Below are 24,188 nucleotides of genomic sequence, written 5' to 3'. Positions count from 1 at the left end.
AGTTATCATATCCCCTCTCAGGTGCCGTTTTCAATTTTCAGATTAAATTTTTTTTAACCTTTCTTCATAACTAAAATACTCCATTCCTTTTATCAATTTTGTAGCTTGTCTCTGCACTTTTTCTAGTGCCATGATATCTTTCTTTAGAACAGGTGCCCAAAATTGCACAGCATATTCAAGGTGTGGTCTTACCAGTGATTTATAAAGAGGCAAAATTATATTTTCATCCCGAGAATTTATGCCTCTATTTATACATGACAAAACCTTACTGGCCTTAGCAACTGCAGATTGAAATTGCATATTGCTGCCTAATTTGTTTTTCTATAACAATTCCCAAATCCTTCTCGTGTGTGGTTATCCCTAATTCACTACCATTTAGAGAGTAAATTGCTTGTGCATTCTTAACCCCGAAGTGCATAACTTTGCATTTCTCTACATTAAATTTCATCTACCATTTTAGTGCCCAGTCCCCCAATCTATCCAAATCCCTCTGCAGCAAAGCAATATCGTGCTCACATTTTATTACTTTACAAAGTTTTGTGTCATCTGCAAACACTGATACATGGCATTCAATGCCTATTTCAAGATCATTTATAAATATGTTAAATAGAAGCGGTCCCAAAACAGAACCCTGAGGGACACCACTTACCACTTTTGTCCAGCCTGACAATTTACCATTAATGACAACTCGTAGTCCTCTATCCTTAAGCCAATGTTCTACCCAAGAACAAGAATATTCATCTAGACCAATTTCTTTTAGTTTGAAGACTAACCTATTGTGAGGAACCGTATCAAATGCCTTGGCAAAATCCAAGTAGATCACATCCACTGCAACACTCTGATCTATACTTCTACTTACTTCTTCGTAGAATGCAATCAAGTTAGTTTGACATGACCTATGTTTCATAAAACCATGCTGATGATTGCTAATAACAAAGTTCTTATCATACAAGTGAAAGTGCACTGTGCATAAATATGCCAAACGTGCAAAAAGATTAAATATACTTATACCACAGTATACAGAATATCAGCATCTGATTACTCTTTTGTTGAGAAATTATATTCTTATATAAAAGAAAGGGAGGGGAAACAAATAGGGGGAAAAATATAGTGTAAAATCATATAACCAAGAGTATATTTAAAAAAATATAGAATGTGCACTGACAAAACGCAGAGCACAGTGCAGTTTCACTTGTATGATATATAAAAGGTGTATGGTATATTTTAAGAGCTACACTAATTGTTTGCATAAAAATTTAAATTGCATTTGCACTTTTGAACATTTAAAAACACAGTGCACGTCATATATATTTTTGGTTGTATTGATAAGGGTTAGGACTCACTCTTGAAAGAGGTGCTGCTATATGGTATATATATATATTTTTAAGATTGATTTTTTTAAGCGCCATTTTTTCCACTTGTTTTAACCATTTGTTTTATAATAACAAAGTTCTTCCCAATGAATTCCTGAATATTATCCCTTAATAGCCCTTCAAATATTTTCCCAGTTACAGAAGTTAAGCTCATAGGTCTATAATTTCCAGGCAAGGATTTTGAACCCTTTTTAAATATAGGAACAACATCTGCCTTGCTCCAATCCTCCAGTACAATACCTGAAACAAAAGAATCTTGAAAAATTAAATACAGAGGTTCACTTATTTCCCCATTTAGCTCCTTAAGTACTCGTGGGTGAATACCGTCAGGCCCCGGAGCTTTGTTTACATTAATTTTCTTTAATAGCTGTAGCACCTTGTCTCAAGTTATGCAATCACAAGTTGTCTGCAAGTTTTTTGCAGCAATCATTTGCATATCTCTTGCCATAGGATCCTCATTAATATATACTGAAGAAAAATTGTTATTTAAAATTTCTGCTTTTTCCTGGTCTTCATTAGCTAACAAACCCAACTCTGTTTCCAGTGTACCTACACTTTCATTTTTTTTTTTTTTTTTAGAATTGATGTACTTGAAAAAAAATTTGGGGTTGGTTTTGCATTCTTTGGCTATCAATTTCTCATTTTCTAGCTTAGCCAATTCAATTGCCTTTTTGCAAGTATTATTGGCTTCCTTATATCTTATATAAGATGCCTCTGATTTGTCCGATTTAAATGCTTTAAATGCCCTTTTCTTATTTTTAATCTCTAGTTTTACTTCTCTACTAAGCCACATTGGTTTTAATTTGTTTCTTTTATATTTATTACCCAATGGTACATACCGAGACAGTGCCATCACATACCATTATATCACAGCTGCACCTGCTGGTTAACAATATTACCTGGCTTCCTTAGAGAGTCCAGAGAATTTCATCCAAGACTTTGGTGTTGCAGCTCATGCTGACACCTGTGACCTACCAGTGTATGCAGACACTACTGAACTACTACAGGCTAGTTACCAGCTTACGGGCAGGGCTCTCTCTACCTCTTGTATTTGTCTGTGTATATTGTACGTTCTCTACTAATTGTACAGCACTGCGGAATCTGTTGGCACTTTATAAATACCAGTAATAAATAAATACATACTTTGTTTGGAATTTGATTGAGCCACCTGATCCTGTGTTGAAAGTCCGCTATGTGGAAAATTTTGATTCTTCAGTCCGTGGGCAAAAACTGCACCCACATGTATTATGATGTGGTGCTTGGTTTGTCATTATTACTCATTATTATTATTATTATTATTATTATTATTATTATTATTATTATTATTATTACTTCTTTTTATGATATAACACTCAAACATTAAATATTTTTTTTTTTTTTCAAAACACTTAAAATATTCAGTATCTAATACAAAAGAATGGTCTGGTACTTTAGGAGGCCCATAGGAGGAGTTCCACCACAAGTTACCACACTGGGAGACACCAACCTTAGTGATGCCACTGGAGAGACTATACAAACACTTTTCAATATATGGTGTTTCCATCAGAATAAAGCCAAGATGGAGTTAAATTAAAATATTGAGTAAAGACTCTATGATATGATACTAGCAAGAAATATGTTTGACACATGTTGCCCTTGTGACTTTGCCAAACTGTGACTAATAGGCTTAAGACCTGATGGGCATGCATATGGCATTTACTGATGTACATAGCCACTAGTGGCACTCAGGGCCTGATTTCTCACAAAAGCCACAAAAGCCACAGGCTCAGGGTTGCAGACAGGAGAGGGGTGGCATGGCCAGTGGGTAGATCAAAGATCAGAGCATTGCCATGGCAATGCTGTGAAACATTTCCTGGCACTAGCCAGTAGAAGGTGTCTGCACTCACTGGGGATGCAGACATGCTTCATGTCCCACTGGATCATCACAGGTCAGGAGTCTCCCCTCCTTGGCCAAAGGTAAGCCTTACTTCAAGGGAAATATGCTTTATTTTAATAAAAAAAAATAAAAAATTAATTATTCTTATAGTCCCTATACCATATTTCATCCTCTATCTCGCCACTATAGAAACTATCCTACATTATAGCCCCTATACTCTACTATAGACACAGCCCCCCACTACAACCCCTAAGCCCCTCTATAGCCATGATCCCCTACTACATATGCCACTATAGATACTATCCCCCAGTATAGCCACTGCCCACACTACAGCTGCTACAGCCCCTATTCCCCACTATCCCACTATCCACCCAAAAATAGTCCCTATTCTGTCTTTACAGTCATTATCCCCTGCTATTGCCACCATATCCCCATTCCCAAAAGCAGAATTCCCACACACATACAATACAAATATATATATATATATATATATATATATATATATATATATATATATATATATATTAGGTAGGGTATGCATTGAGCAAACTGGCCTTGGGACAGCAATGAGGGTAAATTTGGCTCTGGTGGCATCACAGTTACAGTATATATTTTATAGCTTTAAACAGGCAGAATTTGCCATGAAGAAAACTGTTACTTTTAGACCACTTTAATAAATACAGAATTTAACTATCACCTTACAGAACACTTTGATAAATCTCTCCAAAAGGCTGTAAAGGAATTAAAAAATGCCCAAGATGGGGGCGGGACTTCCGGTCTCACGGAGTAGTCGCATGGAGTAAGAGCTCCGAGACCGGACCGGACTAAACCGACGAAATACACCGGCTATCGGACGAACAACTGCCCTTCACTGAGTCCCAAACCTGTGGGGATCTTACCCTGCCAGATGGCGCCCCCAAAAGCACAGCGGGCGTCGGATTTCTTCCGGCAAGGTCGGAGAGAAAAAATGCGGCCGGAGCAAGATGGCGGCGGCTCACACTCCCCAACGCCTGCCTTAGATCAGGGATCCGACACTGAGGCACTTCAGCCTCCCCCTGGGGATATCTCTCTTTCGGAGGCAAAAATGGCCGCAATGCTGCGGGAGCTCCGCTCATCCATGAAGGAGGACTTACAACTGGCGGTTAATGACATCCGCAGAGAGGTGCACGAGGTGGGGAAACGCCTAAACGTCCTTGAGGAGAAAACAGATGACCTATGCCAGGCTAATGATGGCATCTTAGAAAAAATCCGCCTAATGGAGGTAGAGCAAGCGCGCCTAACAGCCAAACTGGTGGACCTGGAGGACCGCTCGCGCCGCAATAACATCCGGGTGCGCGGCGTCCCGGAGTCTGTCTCAGGGGCGGATATCCCAGGGTACCTCCAGCAACTCTTCACAGCTATCCAACCAAACCTGGAACTGGCAGACCTGCGCTTAGACAGGGCGCACAGAGTACCCAAGCCCGCTTCGCTAGCACATGACATACCAAGAGACATTGTCACGAGGCTACACTATTTCAGCGCCAAAGACGCCATACTCACGACGCAGCGGAAATCTATGGCTATGCCGTCTGGCTATGAAAAGATCTCCCTATTTGCTGATCTGTCCCCTATGACGATGGCGAGAAGAAGAGACTTTATAAATGTCACTAAATGCCTCAGAAACCACAAGATTCCCTACCGCTGGGGTTTCCCCACGAAATTGCTGATCTGGAGAAATGGATCCCTAACGAAACTAGATGACCCAGACCAGGGTATGCACAAGCTGAAAGCCTGGGGACTCTTCCCGGACCGGGTGCCGTCCAACAACCCAGCTTCCCCAGGACAGGTGGCCCAGGAGTGGACCAAAGTCCAAAGGAAGAAGTGACTGTTTTGCTCTGCCCTTCACGCTGCAACAGAATGTACAGGCTAGGCTGCCACGGTGACTAGTGCCTTGTAAGGTGGACTCACCCCCTTTTCCTTTACCTCGGGGGAAAGCATAATTGGTGTTTGTGTACTGAACCCTCACGTGAGTACATATGTCAGGAGGTGGCCCACAGGACCCCCCACAGCTGACACACTGCTACCCCACATGCTGTGCTTTAAGGTCTTTGATATACGCAGCCCTCACCGGCATCAAGGTTGGCCTTAGCTCCTGGATGTCCAGACCAAATAAATCCCTATATAACCCAAGGCACCCTGATGGCATGCCTAGCGGCACGGCTCATCTCACCATGATGGCCAGCTCTATCCCCGCTAAACACTGGTGGCTCTTACACTTATGGTGGCGAAAGGGGTGCCGCCTAATGCCCATGATGTACCCGAAATAAGACCCTTTACTTCCCTTTATTCATATAGTCCACCACCGGTCATGGACCCTTTCCACCTAAGCCCCCCCCCCACTACCGAGACAACCCTATGCGGTGTTACCTCCCCCCAACGCAATGGGGAAAGTGCACCCGTGGACCAGTCTCCACATAATGCTGTCAAGCTTATTGTATTGTATATACTTTTGTTCTGTTTACTGTTTTTTGTTCCCATGTTGTACTCTACCCTCGAATATGTACCCCACTAGAGATGTCGCTCACCCTGAACCTCGGAGGCGCTGGGAGATTAGGGGCGTAACCCCCCTTCACCAGAGATTACTACCTAAGTCAGTGAACCAGTTTGGTAAATGCTGCCTCGGAAGCACCGAGCCCCCCCCCCCGTCTCAGCTAATGTCTTCCCAACACCAATTTAATGTTCTGTCCCTAAATGCCCGAGGCCTGAACACCCCGCAAAAGCGCAGGCTTGCCTTCTCGCAGCTCCGCTCCACGCATGCTTCAGTAGCCTGCATACAAGAAACACACTTCTCAGCCACAAACCCTCCGAAATTCCTCTCAGCCAGGTACCCCACCTCCTACCACGCCCTAGCGCCTAATAAAACTAGGGGAGTCAGTATCTTAATCCACTCGGATTGGGCCTTCAAATGCACGACAGAGCATAAAACTACTGATGGCAGGCTATTGATTCTGGTGGGTAGGCTAAATGATGTCCCAGTAACCTTAGCAAATCTCTACGCCCCTAACTCCAACCAATATGACTTTATCAGGAAATCCCTGAAAACGCTTGATAGGTTAAAGCAGGGCCAAACTTATGTCTGCGGAGACTTTAACTGTGTACTTGACCCAGACCTAGACAGATCAGGCACTCCAGGATCCCACCCTCGTTCTATATCTATTGGTGACAAACTCTCAGCTCTCTTACACTCCCATGGCCTTCACGACACATGGCGCTCCTTATACCCGGCCACGAGAGACTATACTTTTTACTCGAAAGTCCACGACCAATACTCCCGCATAGACATGTGCCTGGTGGATGGGAAGTCCCTAGACACTCTGGCTAGGGTCACCATCGACCCAATCACCTGGTCAGACCATGCCCCTTTGCTGTCCTCCTTCACCACTTTACATCCGGTGAGAGGACGAGGCACGTGGCGCCTCAATGAATCCCTCATAGACAGCGCTGAACGGGTTGCTGAGATAAGGAACACCATAGTGAACTATTTCACGGACAACAAACCCCAAAACACAACTGTAGCTGCGACTTGGCTGGCCTATAAGGCCGTGATACGGGGAGTACTCATTAGGACAGGAGCGACACTCAAACGCAAACTAGAGGAAACTAGCTGCGCAAAGCTTAGGGACCTGAAACTTGCAGAGGACCTCCACAAATCCTCACCTTCCGACGCGACCAGATGGGCTGTTAAAGAGATTAGAGCTGACTTAGAAGTTCACCAACTCCAGCGAGTAGAGAGGGCTCTCCGCAAACTCAAAAGCGAGTATTACAGACAGGGGAACAGGGCGGGGAAATTGCTGGCAGCCCAACTGAAAGACAAACATGCTCAAATGCGCATACCATGCTTAGTGGCTGATACCGGGACGAAACTGACGAACCCCAAACTGATAGCTGATGAATTTGCGACATTTTACGGTGCCCTTTATAACCATGTGTCTTACACAACATGTATAAAAGAACCAATAATATTTGTACTCGACAATGTGGTCTGATTGTGTGTAACTATTTACCCTCACCCCATTTTATTTCTGTACCCCTTTGTTTACATTTCCATGATAAAAACCAATAAATATGATACATTGGAAAAAAAAATGCCCAAGATATGAATGAGGTTATTCTACAAACTAATTAAATGTTCTATTCTCATGTAATGTGGGTTGTTGTAAAGCACTGCGGAACAAGCTGCGCTATATAAATATTAATGCCAAATACCTATACTCTTTATATTCCCCTGGGTTCTAATCACTATCTCTTCTAAGAGCTGTTCCTGCTACGCTCTCTGTAGAGGGAGTAGGAGAGGTCTTTCCCACACGGTCCTGGATGTCAGAGGTTGGTCTCATCCCCCCTCCCTCACTGTAGGAATAACATTATCCATTGAAAATTCTTGTACTGTTTGAAAGCAGAGGGTGAGCTTATATTTTCAACAAATTTACATGCAATATAGCAATAATTTGTGGCTTTTATCTGAGAAATTCATTCCTCTACAGGTTAATAATCATAACTAGAGTATAAATGAGCAACGCTTTATACACTATATTTCATACTGCAAAATATATCAAAATTAAAATGTTTATGCTTGGTTTGGGTGCTGAAGGGGTTCAGAAGACTTAGCAAGGCAGGTACTCTGGGCAAGTGAAAAACAAAAAACAGGTTGCGCCTCATGGTGATATAAACCAAATACAGTATGATAGCAAAACAATTTGTGGGTAATACCGGACTGGGGATACAAAGCAGCCCTGGAAACAAAATCTTTGCCAGACCCATAAGTCATTGCGCCATGTATTCTCACATGCAATATGCACGACTATGTATAATTTGGTTCTTATCTGCCATTAAACCCTAGTTTCATGCACAATTCAGACGCAAGTGAATGTGAGCATATGTGTTTCCTGCGTTCTATTCACTTAGTAGTATTATCAGAGTGAACATGAGGGAACTGCTATAGAAATATTTCTTACAGAGGCAAGAAATGGTGTATAAAAACAAAAACATAAACAATGTTAAACAGTTTACTTCTCATGAAATGAACATTGTATGCAAGCATGTGTGTGTTTTCTATAGATATTTTTTTTTAGGCCCGTGTGTCGTGTTTATTGAGAAACAAATACCAACTAAAACAAGAATTTTCTCCCCATAATTAAAAACTATTTCAGCATTATAAAACTGTTGAAGTGTTGACAGTAAATACATGATAATTGTCATAGTTCTGCAATGGCTCATTAAGGTACCATGGTTAATAAATTGTGCTACGCAGTACATTAACCCAACAGCAAACAAAAATTGGCACATTTGAACAAAAACACACACACACGGTGCAAAATGCTAATAGCATCTCCAGATGTTGTTTCCTTCTATTGCTTCTATTACTTCTTCACCAAGTAAATCCATGTACATATCTTATACTATGTTGGCTGCTATAAGCATCAATACTCACACTATAGATTTCAAGATTTGTACCTGAAGTTGGTAGAAAATAAATTGCTTGTATTTTACATATACTATGTATTTTTCTGTTGTAACGGAAGAATGAAATGAGTGTTTTTAATTCCTTCCCAAAAACATGTATACATCAAGTATATTTAAATGATTATTGCAATGCAATGCAAATCGAAATTAAAGACATCTGTAGTTACCTTCCCATTTTTATTCATGCTAATATTTAAATGATAGAACAATTTTCTCCACAGGGCTCTAGTCAACCTCTCTGCATCATGTAGAGATAAATAATGTCAAAGCTCACGTATTATAGAGGAGCAAGGGATACTCAATTAGTGCTAATGATTTGATGTGGTGAGAGCTAGGAAAGCCAGAGGCCAAGGCATGTTGCTGGTCAGTAACAACACTTTAAATTACAGATCCCTTGTGTAACCTAGTCAACTGAATGTATTGTTTTGTCAACAATACAAAATTACTGTTTTATTCTAGCTACATATTGGTAGCTATACATGGTATATGTTAATTAATTTTTTTTATTATTTTTTTTCTAGGATTTCAGTTTATTGTGAAAATTACAGGTTACAAAATACAATAACATTTCAACAGTTTTAGAATTTGGAATGTTTGTCTTGTAAGTTTAATAGTCATCACAGAAAACAAAATTGAAGGTTTACATTTCAGATACAGCTTTTTCAGTTTTTGAACTTTTGAAGTTAAACTTGATGGACTTTAGTATTTTTTACAACCTTGGTAACTACTATGTAACCAGGCCCGGACTGGCCATTGGGCATACCAGGCAAATGCCCGGTGGGCCGTGATGGCCGTGGGCCGAGGCAGGCAGGGGAGATCACAGGATCTCCCCGGCCGGCCCCTGCAGGGCCAGCGCTATCGAAGCGCCGGCCCTGCTGTGTGCCTTCATGGGCCGGTGAGGAGATCAAAGATCTCCCCACTGGCCCACAGGCACTGTAATGCTGCTATGCCAGATGGGGGGGGAGTGAGGGAGGCAGGAGAGAGGACCCGGGGAGCTCTAACCTGCAGCTCCGCCGGGTCCTCTCGCGAGGTCTGAGCGTTGCCGCGGTTACCACGGCAACGCTCAGATCTCGCGAGAGTGATCTCTAGCCTGCAACTCTCACCACTAGGACCACAAGGGAAGGCAGCATGGCTCCCTCCTCAATGGATACCTGGCTCCCCTCCCCCCCCCCCTCCCAGGCTAAAGGTAAGAAGGGAGGGGGGGGATATAACTTTTTTTTTAATTATTCATAAAAAAATATATTAAAATAAATTCAAACTCACACTAACAGCCCCCTCACACACACAGCACCCAGACACACACAGCACCCCCAGACACACACAGCACCCTCAGACACACAAAGCACCCTCAGACACACACAGCACCCTCACTGTCACACAGCACCCTCAGATGCACACAGCTCCCTCAGACAGACAGCAGCCTCACTCACACAGCACACTCCCACACATATACAGCACACACACACACACACACACACACATATATATATATATATATATAAAATAACCATCAGTGAGTTAACAAACAAAGAAAATTAGAAACCTAGAATGTGACGGCAGATAAAAACACACACACACACACACACACACTGCGCACCTCACACATACAATACGTCCAAATATATATATATACACACACACACACTACAGCACCCCTCACACTGCACCACTACACACATTATGCTCCAGATACACGCTATATCCCTTACCCTATATGCACTCTTAATCCTCTACATACACACACACACACACACACACAATCTTCTATACACACTCTGGGTTCTTTACACACTAGATATCCTACACACACACTGCACCACCTACACACACACACACTACATTCCTTGTAAGCAAACACATACAACATTCTCTAAACACACCCTCTCTACAACCTCTACACACACTACGTCACCTATACACACACACTACAGCCCATATGCACACTCGCTACATCCCCCTATAACACTATGCCCCTTATACACACACTCTCTACAGCCCCTAGCCACACATATAACACCACAAACACAAATAAAATTGACCTATACACAATACCACACCACACTCTACACAAACCAGTGGTGTATCCTGGTTTTGTGCTGCCCTAGTCTTCTTAACAAGGTGTAACTGATACAACACATTAAACACAGGATCCATGTCTGGATTGCCTTTTTTTAGCTTAGGGAGAGCCAAAGGAGAGTTCACTTGTGATGTTTTCTACTAACTGCAAGTGATCATTATACATTAAATGTTTTACTTAAAATATTAAGTAAAACATATTAATTGATCAATCTAAAGAAATACTTCAAGCACCCCGACCACTTCACTGTGAAATGCATTTACAGTACTTCGCTTCTTTATGTAAAGAAAGGTAAGCTTCATTTATTTCTAAAAAAAAAGCTGTCTAGTAACTTGATTAAACCATTCTTGACATTGTCCTCATGACTGACCTGTACATTTTTTAAGCTACACTCTTAAAGGGACACTCCAGGCACCCAGACCACTTCTGCCCATTGAAGTGGTTTGTGTGCCTTGCCCCTCTCCCCTTAGCCCTCTTAGTGAAAAAAACTCTGAGGTTTTGAAGAAACCACAGTGTTTTGATTACAGGGTTAATCCCACCTCTAGTTGCTGTCTCTCAGACAGCTGCTCGATGGTGTATCCGGATTCTTACCAGACCAAAAGTGGTTTAAATTACGTTCGACATCCTCACTCTCTGCATGAGGACAACAAACATCATGTGGGTCTGATGCAGGGAGCTCCGATGTGAGTGTGCCTACAATAGACAGTGGAGACCTGGGAGGGCACTAGAGCACGTTTACAGCTTACCCAGACTCCTCAGAGGGCATTTCTTCAAGCAAATACGAAGAAACTGAAAATTTGCAAAAAGAAGAAATCCAGGGGTTCCTGAATCTTAATTGAACTGAAGAGGACCGATCCCAAGGTTTCTTTGACAGTAAGTACCCTTTTTGTATTATTTAATGTCTATTTAGTTTTTATAAGTTAATATATATTAAATATTTTTTCTAATTTAATTTACCAATTTTAACCATTAAGAATTGTATATATATATATTTATATAATTACTATTTTGATAATTTTTTAAGATATGTTTGATTATAAATACTAAATATTATAATGTATATTCCTCTCTTGTACTTTAATATTTTATTGATTTCATTTTTAATTTATGACATTATTAATATTATATATTTTTTGAAATATAAGCCTTTTATCTATCATATATTTAATTGTTTTCCCTTTCTTGAGTTTTAGTTATTCCCCCCCCCCCTTTTTTTTAAATAAATATATTATGTTACATTTTATTCAATATAAAAATAGTAAAACAGAATTTTTATTTATTTATTTTTAGAATAATTGGAAGATTGGAAGTCGAAATCGTTATTACTCCTTATTTGGTGAGTTTTTTTTGTATCATTTAATTTATTTTTTGTTATATTTTAAAATGTTAAACTATCAAAACCACTATATTCCTCTGTTGTGGTTCTGATGGTTTGGTCGTAATTGTCGCCTTTCCACACTGTTGCAGTTGTGCCGCTTCATGTGTCCTCTTCAGAGTGCTCAGGAGTGGAGCTTGCCAGCGTCTTGTGCATCAGGGTGCCACTGGCTCCTGTACCGTGCATGCTCTTTGGGGTGGTTCGAAAATGTCACTGCTGCTAAAATCCTTAGCAATATTTTAAGACAAAGCGTCACTGTTGATCAGCGTGTGAAAAGTGCTGCCCTGGATTGCCGCAAATCCAGAGCAGCCTCTCTCATCTGCTGAGTGGCAGACATGATTTGCTTTCCCTGTTTGGTTGTGTTGTCTGGTGTGTTTTGTCATGCATTCTTGTGATTGGTTGTGTTGTCTGGTGTGTTTTGTCATGCATTCTTGTGATTTCAAAATCTCCCAGTGTTGCTTTGCTTTCCCTGCTTGTTTTTTTGAGTATAACTGTCTATTACAGCAAAGTTAAAGGGACACTGTAGGCGCCAAGACCATGTCAGCTAATTGAAGTAGTCTGGGTGCTGTGGCCCTATTGCACTTAGTGCTGAAATGTAAAACATTGCAGTTCCAGAGAACAGCAATGTTTACATTGCAGCACTAAGTCTGCCCTCAGTGGCTGTCTACCAGACAGCCATAGGGGGCGCTTCTCAAATCCAAACTGACTTTTGTTCCATTATCTGATGCTGGACATCCTCACGGACCTCCAGCTTCTGATTTTCCCCAATAGTAAAGCATTGGATAATGCTTTACTCTGGTGAGGTCTAATGCGCGCTCGTCCATTGCCACGCATGCGCATTAGGTCTCTCCCGCTGGCTGACTTTGGTGGTGGAGGAGCGTGGGCAGAGCCTAATCCAATCCTGAGGGACATCACTGAAGGACATCACCACAGGTAAGTGGCTGAAAGGGTTTTAACCCCTTCAACACAGCAGGAGGGAAGACGCAAGAGAGGGGGGACCTATTAAACCTATAGTGCCAGGAAAACTATTTTGATTTCCTGGCACTATATGATCCCTTTAACTAATTTTTTCAAGAATGCATATTTATTTATTCTAAACAGATATTTCCAGTTTTTTTGTTACAGGCAATCTTTTCTATATTTGACACGTGTGCTTGGATTCACGGTAGGCAAACTTTCTATATTTACATTGTAAAGTAATGCACTTCGGGGGCATATTTTTTGGCACCTCTCTGAAAGTGCCGCCCAAAGCAAATGCCTTGTCAGCCTCGCGCTAAATACAACGCTGACCAGACCCAGGGTAGAGGTCACATCTTCGTAACACCAACTTGGATGCTGCTGTAGGCCAAGTCTTTTCCCTTCAGGGGAGGATGGAGAATTGATGTAGATACTGACGCATTTCGCAGGTGATACTCAGCCTGTGGGCGATTTTACTTCCGCAGGCCTCAGTTGACCTAACTAAGTCACTTGGCTTGTGTCATGGTTGTTTTGCCAAGAGTGTGCCTCAGCTCTCCCTGCTGCTTTTTGCTGCGTTCATCAGGTCTCAACTTGGGCTTGGGAGATGGGCAGCGTAGGCTTATCTTCAGCAAAAAGCTGAAGGGATGCTAGCGACTTGCTGAGGGAGGCTAGCGCCATGTTCATTGCTGTGCAGGGCGTCATCCATTTTGAGTTTCACATGACTGAGCGTGGCCTCTCCAGAGAAACCGTAAGTGAGGATAGTGCACAAATTATACCTTCCCATAGAAAAGCATTGAACCAATGCTTTTGTTGGGGTAAAAATCTGACGCTGGATGTCCTCATGCAGAGCGTGAGGACACCCAGCGTCAGTTATTGGACCAAAGGTCCATTTCAATCCATGAATTGCCTCTTGTGGCTGTCTTGCAGACAGACACTGGAGCCAGACTTAGTGCTGCACTGTAAACATCGCTGTTTCTCTGGAACTGCAATCTTTAATATTGCAGCACCAAGGACAATAAGGACACTGCAACCAGACCAATGCAGTGAGCTGAAGTGGCCTGGGTGACTACAGTGTTTCTTTTACAAATGTTTAAATCACTGAACCTGGTGACCTTTCACAGAAACAGACACCAAATTCAGAATCACAGCCTCAAAATAACCAAAGTTCACTTTCTGATCTTTAAGCAGACCAAAAATGCCAAGGTGCATTGTATTGGGCTGCAGAAATAATGAAGTCAGAACAGCAGAAAACTGCACATTCTTTAGTTTCCCAATCACGCCAGAAAGAATACAGGAATGGCTATTAGCAAGTGGAGATGAATTTGAAAATATTGACGTTGCCATTAAACTCATAATAGAAAAAAAGATGGAATTACTTTCCATATGTGTTCAGACCATTGTGAACCTGAAAAGATTTGCAGTGGAGTAAAGTGGAGAAAGTTAAAGTTGATGGCAAAACCAACAATTTTCCATAAACCCAAAATTGTACGCATTGTTCATGATGGGGAAACAAAAGGTCAAGATGATATCAAAATGGCAGATGTTCAAAAAGAAAGTGTCGAAGAAGATGAGGCAATGATCAGAGACCACTATACACAAGGTTTCCAATACTGATTGCCTTTTAAAAATTAACTTTGCAACAGTGAAACAAGCACATCCATTGTGCGAATGTGTGACAAAGCTATCTCAACTTCTAAATACTATGGTAAAAGAAACATTGAAACTCAAACTAAACATCCAATTACAAAGAAAAATGTATCTACATCAAGTTTGGATTTAATAAAAAAAAGTCCAATATATGGACATGGGCTGGTACTCCTGAACAATTGGTGGAAATTGATGAAAAATCGAGCAACTCAGAGCTTGTAATGCCATCTGACATTACTAAATGTGCTCCAACGAAAATGGAGAATCCAGCTGGAATTGATCCATTGATGTCTCCATCCAGATCACAACAAGCTTCTTTTGCTGAAATTATGGATACGCCATTCTCGCAATATTTAACTATATCCAGAGCATCTGTAATAGATTCAACCTTGACAGCATCTGAACTGAATGATCTAGAATGCAGTCCAGAAGACGAATCAACAGATATTGGAGATCCATCTTTTATTACAAACCCTTCTACGAAAGATTATGTCTCTGAGGAATAATTTATTGTGTTTGAGACCTGTCTTGATGACTTATTACTAAAATTTAAGACCTGTAAATGCAGCAATCATTTTGCACAACCAAAGAATTTCTGCACAAACTGTCAGAAACCGTCTCAGGGAAGCTCATTTGCATGCTCGTCGTCCTCATCGGGGTCTTGACCTGACTGCAGTTCATCGTCGTAACCAACTTGAGTGCACAAATGCTCACATTTGATGGTGTCTGGCACTTTGGAGAGTTGTTCTCTCATGAATCCCGGTTTTCACTGTGCAGGGCAGATAGTAGACAGTGTGTATGGCGTTGTGTGGGTGAGCGGTTTGCTGATGTCAACGTTGGGGATCAAGTGGCTCATGGTGGAAGTGGGGTTATGGTATGGGCAGGCGTATGTTATGGACAACGAACAGAGCTTCAATTTATTGATGGCATTTTGAATGCACAGAGATACCGTGACGAGATCCTGAGGCCCATTGTTGTGCTATTCATCCACGACCATCACCTCATGTTGCAGCATGATAATGCATGGCCCCATGTTGCAAGGATCTGTACACAATTCCTGAAAGATGAAAACATCACAGTTCTTGCATGCCCAGCATACTCACCGGACATGTCACCCATTGAGCATGTTTGGGATGCTTTGGATTGGTGTATACCTGTGAGGTGGATGGATTATCTCGGCAAAGGAGAAGTGCTCACTAACACAGATTTAGACAGATTTGTGAACAATATTTGAGAGAAATAGGCCTTTTGTGTACATGGAAAAAAATGTGTGCAGTGTATATATATATATAAATATATATATATATATATATATATATATATATATATATATATATATATATATATATATATATATAAACAGTCTCTCTATACATACATCATGCGAGTGATGACATTAATATTTAGGTTGTTATTTTTGTTAAATAGTTAATAGTCCAATTTAGCTATTTGAAAAAAAAAAAAAAAAAAAAGCCTGGGTTGTGATGTGACTTTTTCCTAAATCAATGTATCCTATAATTCTGTATCACTGTCTTCAAGATGTATATCTTTCAATAACCTGGGTAGTTTTAGAATGTAATTTAAAAGATAACACAAGTTGAAAAGACTTACTTAATGATGTTGCATGCACAAATAACCCCATCCTTTTCAAATTAATAGGAGGTAGAACAACAGAATCAAGATATATGAACTTGGTTTAAACTAGCAATGATAATTACACCAAGATTGTTGCAGCTATTTATTCTACCTGTGTAACATGGAGCAGAAAATGTGGGTGGATATTATGTTTGAACAATCTGGTCACTCTTAAACAAGCTATTGTAATGCTAAATAAGATGTGATATAAATATTTAATAAATTTATAGCATAGAAAAATATTTACATATATTTCATGATAACTTTAACCTGTGATATTCTGTAAACATTTGTATGGAGATTGGATATTCTTTCTTTTTCCCCATTTATCTTATTATGTGATAGCAATTGATAGTAAAATCATCATTAAAAACGCGCAACAAAATCTGAAAGACAAATATAAAATGGTAGAAAACCAAATTATCCTTGTTCTTGGACCACAGTTGCTGTTAAATTTGTTTAACCCCTTAAGGACTGGACTGTTTTTGCGATGTTGTACATTTGCGACCAGGCCTCTTTTTACACTTTTGTGGTGTTTGGGTTTAGCTGTAATTTTCCGCCCTCTCATTTACTGTTCCCATACAAATTATATATTGTTCTTTACATACCATTATTTATATAATCTCATGTAATTTCATTAAAAAAAATGAAAAAATATGATGAAAAATTTAAAAAAATACATGTTTGTTTTACTTTTACTTGAAAAATATTTTACTCATCTACAAAAGCAAATGAAAAAAACTGCTAAATAGATTAAAAATGTTGTCCTGAGTTTAAAAATACCCAGTGATTACATGCTTTTTTGCTTTTTTTTTTTGCAAGTTATAGGACTATAGGTACAAGTAGGATATTGCGGTTTCAAAACATACATTTTTAAAAATTATCAATAGTGACATTGTAACACTATCATCTGTCATAAATCTCTGAATAACACTCCACATGTACATATTTTTTTTAAAGTAGACAACCCAGGGTATTCAATATGGGGTATTGTTATGGACAGAAGAATTAAACCAAAATGGCTATTTATTAATGTCTATTTATTCTGTGTTCACTGTGTAAAAAACTGGTTTCTAGAGTAAAAGCTTCCCTTCCCCCCTCTGTGCACTCAGTAACTGTTTCCTCTACAAATTCCTCTTTAGCCGGGGCAGCAGCTGTCTCCTAAGCTGCTACCTCCCCCCCTTCCCATCTGAGCAAACCTCGTGTAACAGCTTATTTTATTAACTCCTCCCCCACTTCCTTTGTGCAACTAAAAGCTCTATAGAAACATGCCACATGTAGTAAAATGGAGCTGGGATACAAAGAAATGTCATGTGATGATGCTGGGGTCACGCCCAGTAGGGTGGGTTTAGACAAAGACCCCTTAGACTGTTAACCAATGGATAAATGATACTGTATGCTAATTGTGATTCTGTACATGACGTTTTTCTGCTTTAAAAGGTAATTGCACCCCCTGCAATAAAGGTCACTCTAGAGTTCTTTCAAACCTGCAATGTGTCCGGTGTGATTTTACTTCCAGAAGACATGTGCATGCATTAATCAATTTGGAAGGTGTAGATAGACAAAAATTCAAAGTTTTCTTTGATCCAAAACATTTGGCGCCCGAACAGGGACTGAAAGGGTTATTGTTCTCCATTTGAAGCCGTATAAATTCCAAAGACAGGAGAACAAAGGATTCCCATAGATTGGAAACTGAGTCTGATCACCTCTGCATATGGTAAATTACTTACCTATATTTTCCTTTCTTTGGACTCCGTTTGTTCTCCGTGCCTTCACTTCTGCTTCCTGTGGATAACATCTTCAGACAGGTATTTAATATGCCCAATAATGTCCCCTTTTATATAGAACAATCTGTCATAATTGTCTATCTACAGCCTAAATCCTGAGTGTGAGTTTTATGTGTGAAAGTGTCTGTTTGAGAATCTGTTTTTACTTCTTTTGATTATTTGAGGTCGGGTTCATAAGACAACCCTGGCGTTTGTGGCCGGATTATATTCAATTTAAATCCTGGCGTTGTTTTTATTTTGAGTTCAGGGGGTTCATAAGACAACACTGGCGTTTGTGGCCGGATTATATTAATTTTACATCCTGGCCTTGTTTTTATTTTAAGTTCAGGGTGCAAAAACCTGGCGTTTTTGGCCGGATTATATTAATATTTTAATATTAATTCCTGGCGTTTCTTCTATTGTTTTTATTTTAAGTTCAGGGTGCAAAAACCTGGCGTTTTTGGCTGGATTATATTGATATTTTAATATTAAATCCTGGCGTTTCTTCTGTTGTTTTTATTTTAAGTTCGGTTTTGGGAAATACAAAACTGGCGTAATTGGATTTAGTTTGTTGAAATAATAAAAACAACAAACAATGAGTTAAGTTGTTGTATGTGTGCTTGAGTGTGAGTTTCTATGTGTGTATGAACTGAGTTTTTTTTAAGGAGTTTATTTTCAGCTGGCATTTATTTTAAAGAATTTGTGTGCTTTGGCATATATATTGTGCTTTTGCATGTATACTGGTTTTTTTTTTGGGGGGGGGGTATGTGTTACTTGTTATATATTCTATCTGTGTCCTGTAGTTCTCCTATTCTATCTTTTGTCTTCAGGAGAGCTGTGCTTAGGCACTCACATAGTTAAAAACTTTGGGCTTGCAAACTGTCCCCCCTCCTTCCTCTGACCCCTCCTTCCTCCTTTGTTTGTGATATGATTGCAAGTGTGTGTGTAGCTTGATGTATCCTTGATTTATGTTTGTGTCCTTACTTATTTATGTAATGTAACTCCTTGGGTTTTTGTTTGCTATGAATGTAGAGTTATTTCCTGTTCTTTTGTATTCTTTGTTTCTGTACAGCACTCACATGGTTAGTTAACTTCTCTAACTAAAATTGCTGACAGACATTGCTTTTGTCCTCTCTCACTCTCTCTCTCTCGGCCCCCACCCTTGTGTTTTCGTTAATAAGGGGGGTTGAATGGGTGATATGCTTGTGAGCCTCAGTGAGGAATGTGTGTGCTGGACAAATATGTTTTGTTTGGTTTTTTTTCCATTGTTTTTATGTATGTTATTTTGTGTGTATGCAATTATACAGTAAACTCCATTCCTTTTTACGGAAGGAAAACCTTGTTACTTCTGGGGTTGAATTAAAATCTTTGATTTAATTCATGAGAATGAGATTTTAATATCATGACCAAAATGGATTACTGTATATTTATATTGCAACGCCTGGACATACACGTGTTTTGGATATACAGAAGACAAAGGAATAGTATATGAGAATGGATGAGGCAGATTTACTACTATCCACAGCCACGCCTACTCCTAACGTAACATCACTTCCACTCTTACTATGCCCTTTTACTGTAGAATTGCCTGAATCCTAATGACCCATTCCACTTCAAGGAGTGACTTGTTTAAGCCTAAGATAAATTGGCTGATTAGGCTACCTGTATTACCAATGTCCTCCACGATGAGTTAGCATCTGTGGAAAGTATCACTTCAGGTTGTCCCAAATTTTCCTCTGACTTAGATTTCAGTACATAATAAGGCCCGTACCCATCGGCAATATGTGGCCTTGTATAGCAGGCCACATGGAATCTATTTGTAGCATGCAAGGCCTGCCTGACTCCTCATTCCTGTCTAATATTGTTCTCTCCTGCATACATGTAGATGGCTCTCCTTGGAGTAGCCTGTTAACTAAGTCTTGCTTTGTAGTTACCTGTCCAATCAATCTACTAGGTGCAGATGTCCTTCCCCCATTTGCAGGCCTCTAACACCTTTCTGCCTGATGGCCAAATTCATATGTCTGAACCAATCTCTGCTGCTGACAAAACAGCCCTCTGCTTATCATTTCTTCTGCTCCACATAGTGAAACCTGACCAGGAGGCAAGGGTCCTAGCTAGTTGCCCCAATACCCTTACCTGAATTATACAGGCCCTGAAGATTTTGCACACCTCAATGTTTTCCCCACTCCAAGTTCCTGTGAAGTTGCTCCCAGGGGCCAGCCTGTCCCTTAAGCCATGCTACCCCCTCTCTATCCTCCGCCCCGAAGCCTGTCCAAGCTCTTGCTATTCCCTAACAGGTTAAGGCTCTGGTGTCAAATGGTGCCTTGGTTCCCTGAGACTCTCCCTGCAATATCCCACTTCTCCCTGTAATAGACTAATCCTGTGCTGGACACTGTCACCATGCAGAGATGACACTCTATTACCTGGCCACTCTTCTACCACTTCCCAGGGGGGGGAAATGAGATGACACTGACTCTATTATTTTCAGCCTTCTTCCTCATTACATCTTGTGGTTCAGAAGATCTGTTCCTGTTGGTGGAGATGCAACTCACCATAACAGATCTGTTCCAGATTTGCTGTCACTACAGTGGACCAAGTATCTCACCTCAACAATGTCTGCACAAGAAGCTGAGCTATAGGCTAACACCACAGCATGCAAGACCTCTGAAGGAAGACACGCCAATATCTACTCTGCAACAAGGTATGCACTAGGTGTGGCACATGACTCCGGAATGAATCTGGAAGTAAGAAGATTTCTTACAGCAACTGGCACACCAGTTAAGTACAGCACGGCTAAAAAGAGCTGATGGATGCCCTACACCTTCCGGAAGAAGTGGCCGTACTGAAGATAAAGGCTCACGGAAGATTGAACTCAGAGGAAGCATGTGGCAACTATTTGGCTGGCCAAGCTGTCCAATAAGTTGTAAGTGCACTAAGGGAAGTGGACAGAAGAGTGTCTGCTGAAGAAACTCCCATATTCACCATGTAAGATCCTACCCACAGACCTCAAGCTCCTGAAGAAAACACAAGCAGCTACTGACCCTGAAGAAACACAAGCTGGAAACAGAAAAGGGCAACCCTTGCAGACGGGCTGTACCCCAACAATTTAAAGTTCTGCTTACCCAAGAACATATACTCAGCACTGGTCCAGTGGGCCTACGGAGCATCATATCTGTCCAGAACCCTCATGAACTCTTTTGATCAGCAAATACTCTGAAGTACTAGGAATTGCCTCTCTGACCAACAGTTACTGTAGATCTTGTGCCATTTGTGCCAAGGGCAACTCAGGAAGAATGGAGGAAAGCCCCAAGCATCTAGCCAAACTTCAGTATCTCTTCCAGAGGAGTCAAGTTGACTACACCCAGAATACCAAAGAGTGGCTGGTTCAAATATGCATTAGTTATAGTAGACATGTTTTCAGGATGGCCAGAGGCCTACCCAGCCACCAAAGTGATAACCAAGACCACATGCTGAGTAGTGCACCTTGAAAGTTACAGGGATCACCCCGTGGATTCATCATTCCAGAATAAAGCCTGCCTCTGCTTCATGGGAAGTAGAATTTGTTGATCTTGACAATTTTTGAAACTCCATTCTTAAAGAGCAAAGATACTTGCTGAAGAAAATATCAACAAGTGGGTGTTTCGATGGCCATAATAATGCCTGACCACCTGTCATCGATGGAAAGCCGAAAACCCTAAAAGGGGACCTCGTGAAACTAAAGAGAAACAGACGTACTCCTTACTCTGCAGCCCTCACGCCTGAGGTGCCTACGCACAGTCGATGCTTCTTCAGAATGATCTGCTTATCTTGAGTTTGTGGTGATATTAATATTGAATTTTTAAATGATCTGAGTCTGCTAGTATTAGGGTAGCATGAGACAAGATTTATAAGATTAAGAATAAGTAAATGTGCCCTAGCCAATATTATGCTCATACACATAATACATGACAATCACCAAGGTACTCTTGACACACCACATTCATGCTCCAGGACAAAAAGGAACACTCCTATAAAGGGCGGTGTTACCCATACATATATATTAATGCCATAGGGGTGTCAAGGGGGGTACCAAATGATTTTAAGGTAATAAACTAAGTTTGAATCTATTCTCCCAAGCATTACAGCTAATAAAATCTGAATTGGAAGGGACCGAATCAACGAAACTTACGATCCCATAACATGGGAGTGAGTTGTTCAAAGTGCTTGTAGGAGGAGGATTGCTGCTAGCACCCAGATAAGAATAAATCTGAATGTGAATCCAATCGTGATGTGCTTACAAAAATCTATCAAGTGACAATCGTGAAACAATACAGTGAAAACATATCCAAATCAAATCTATAACTATCTAGGGTATAGTAGATAGGCAAAAAAGGCTAAAGAATTATAAAATATAATATATAATATAAGATGGGTGGATGTACCAGCGCTAATTTGGAGAACCAAAATATACACCAATTGGTTACAATATCATACAATTGTAGCTGCTTAAACACCAAAATCTTATCTTAAAACCAAGGAATACAATCTAGGGAAATGGTGAAGCGCTATGTTTAGATATAAAGTAAGGAAAATACAGAGGATCTTGGGAATAAGTGGATATACCTGAAATATCTTTTTTCTCTATCTTTTGAGATCTTAACCTTAATATACGATTCCTTAAAAGTGTAAACACAAAGAATATATCATAGTATAACACTGCAAAGTATATATTCAAGTATGTACATAAGATTATTCCCACTCACACTTTATAGAGCCAAAATGTTTTAGCTCAGTTCATGCGCTTATAGGGTCCGTAAAGGCGACCCTCTCCCTTCTTGGGCGGCTTTTGTTCTTCCTTTTTCCAATCTAGGACATAGAACACATATAGTGTAGTACCTTTGGTAAATGACTTATATAAGTGTAATTCCGAATGGGGTACTCACAAAACCAGAGCCTTCAACTAGGCTCAATGGCACAGCATATGTGGTTAAGGACCACAATCCTTCTTTTTAGTAGCAGGAACGAAATTTGCCAGATAGTGTCTCAGTAAAAATAGTAATTTTATTTGACTATCACTTTTTTTAAAAATATATCAGTATAAAAGTATCAAACAAATAAATATAAATACACACTATATAGGCAAAAATAAAAAGTCCAATAGTTACAGTCTTTTCCAGGACGCGTTTCGCCAAATAGGCTTCCTCAGCTGGATAAAAAAATCTTTGTAATGTTCTTTGGACAGGTTCCTGCTTTATATACCTTCTTCTTACTTGAATAATTGGTGTGCGGGCTTTTTAATTCTCGCGGGCTATTGCCATGGTAACGGCAATGCCCTGCGTGTCAAGCCTCTTTCGCAGTTGTACTTCCGTATACGTCACTTCCGGTTTCGCTTATATCCGGTTTTCATGCGTTCCACTTGCGGTTCAACTCATGGATGCATCCGTATCGGCACAGTTATAGAGGAAGAGAGGGAGAATACATCCCATCAAAGTTCGATCATGTTTTTTCTTTTTTTCTCATAACTTAATACACATAAATCTTTGTTCTATATTCATAACATAAACAGATACTGGAGTTTCTATTACACAAAGGATCTGTCCGGTTGATACTTGAGTTTATGCTGTATAAATAAAGTCTGAGTTTTCTAATATGTATGTATCTTCTTTATAACCCATAAAAGACCAGATTATGTGTATTAAGGGGATTACAATATCGCTTTCAGTGCTTAGAGTTAATAGACTTAATATGATATTAAAATTAGTGTAGAAAACATAGAGGAAATCGGGAATACATACAGATTAAAAAGAAACTGCTTTAAAGTGCTGAGAGAAAGTTCCTTCCAGATATAAAGAATGTTACCGATATACTTATTAGAACAAACCAATTTAGGTGCTAGGTATTAGATCTGATGCTGCAAGAGAATCAGTCGTAGGCATAGAGGGGGTCAGAAATCCATATAAGTAAAAATAGATCGCTTTAAAGGGTTAAATCTATAAATATTTTA

The sequence above is a fragment of the Pelobates fuscus genome, chromosome 2 (genome assembly GCF_036172605.1).
Source record: "Pelobates fuscus isolate aPelFus1 chromosome 2, aPelFus1.pri, whole genome shotgun sequence".
NCBI lineage: Eukaryota > Metazoa > Chordata > Amphibia > Anura > Pelobatidae > Pelobates > Pelobates fuscus.
Note: the sequence above shows the minus strand (reverse complement) of the source record.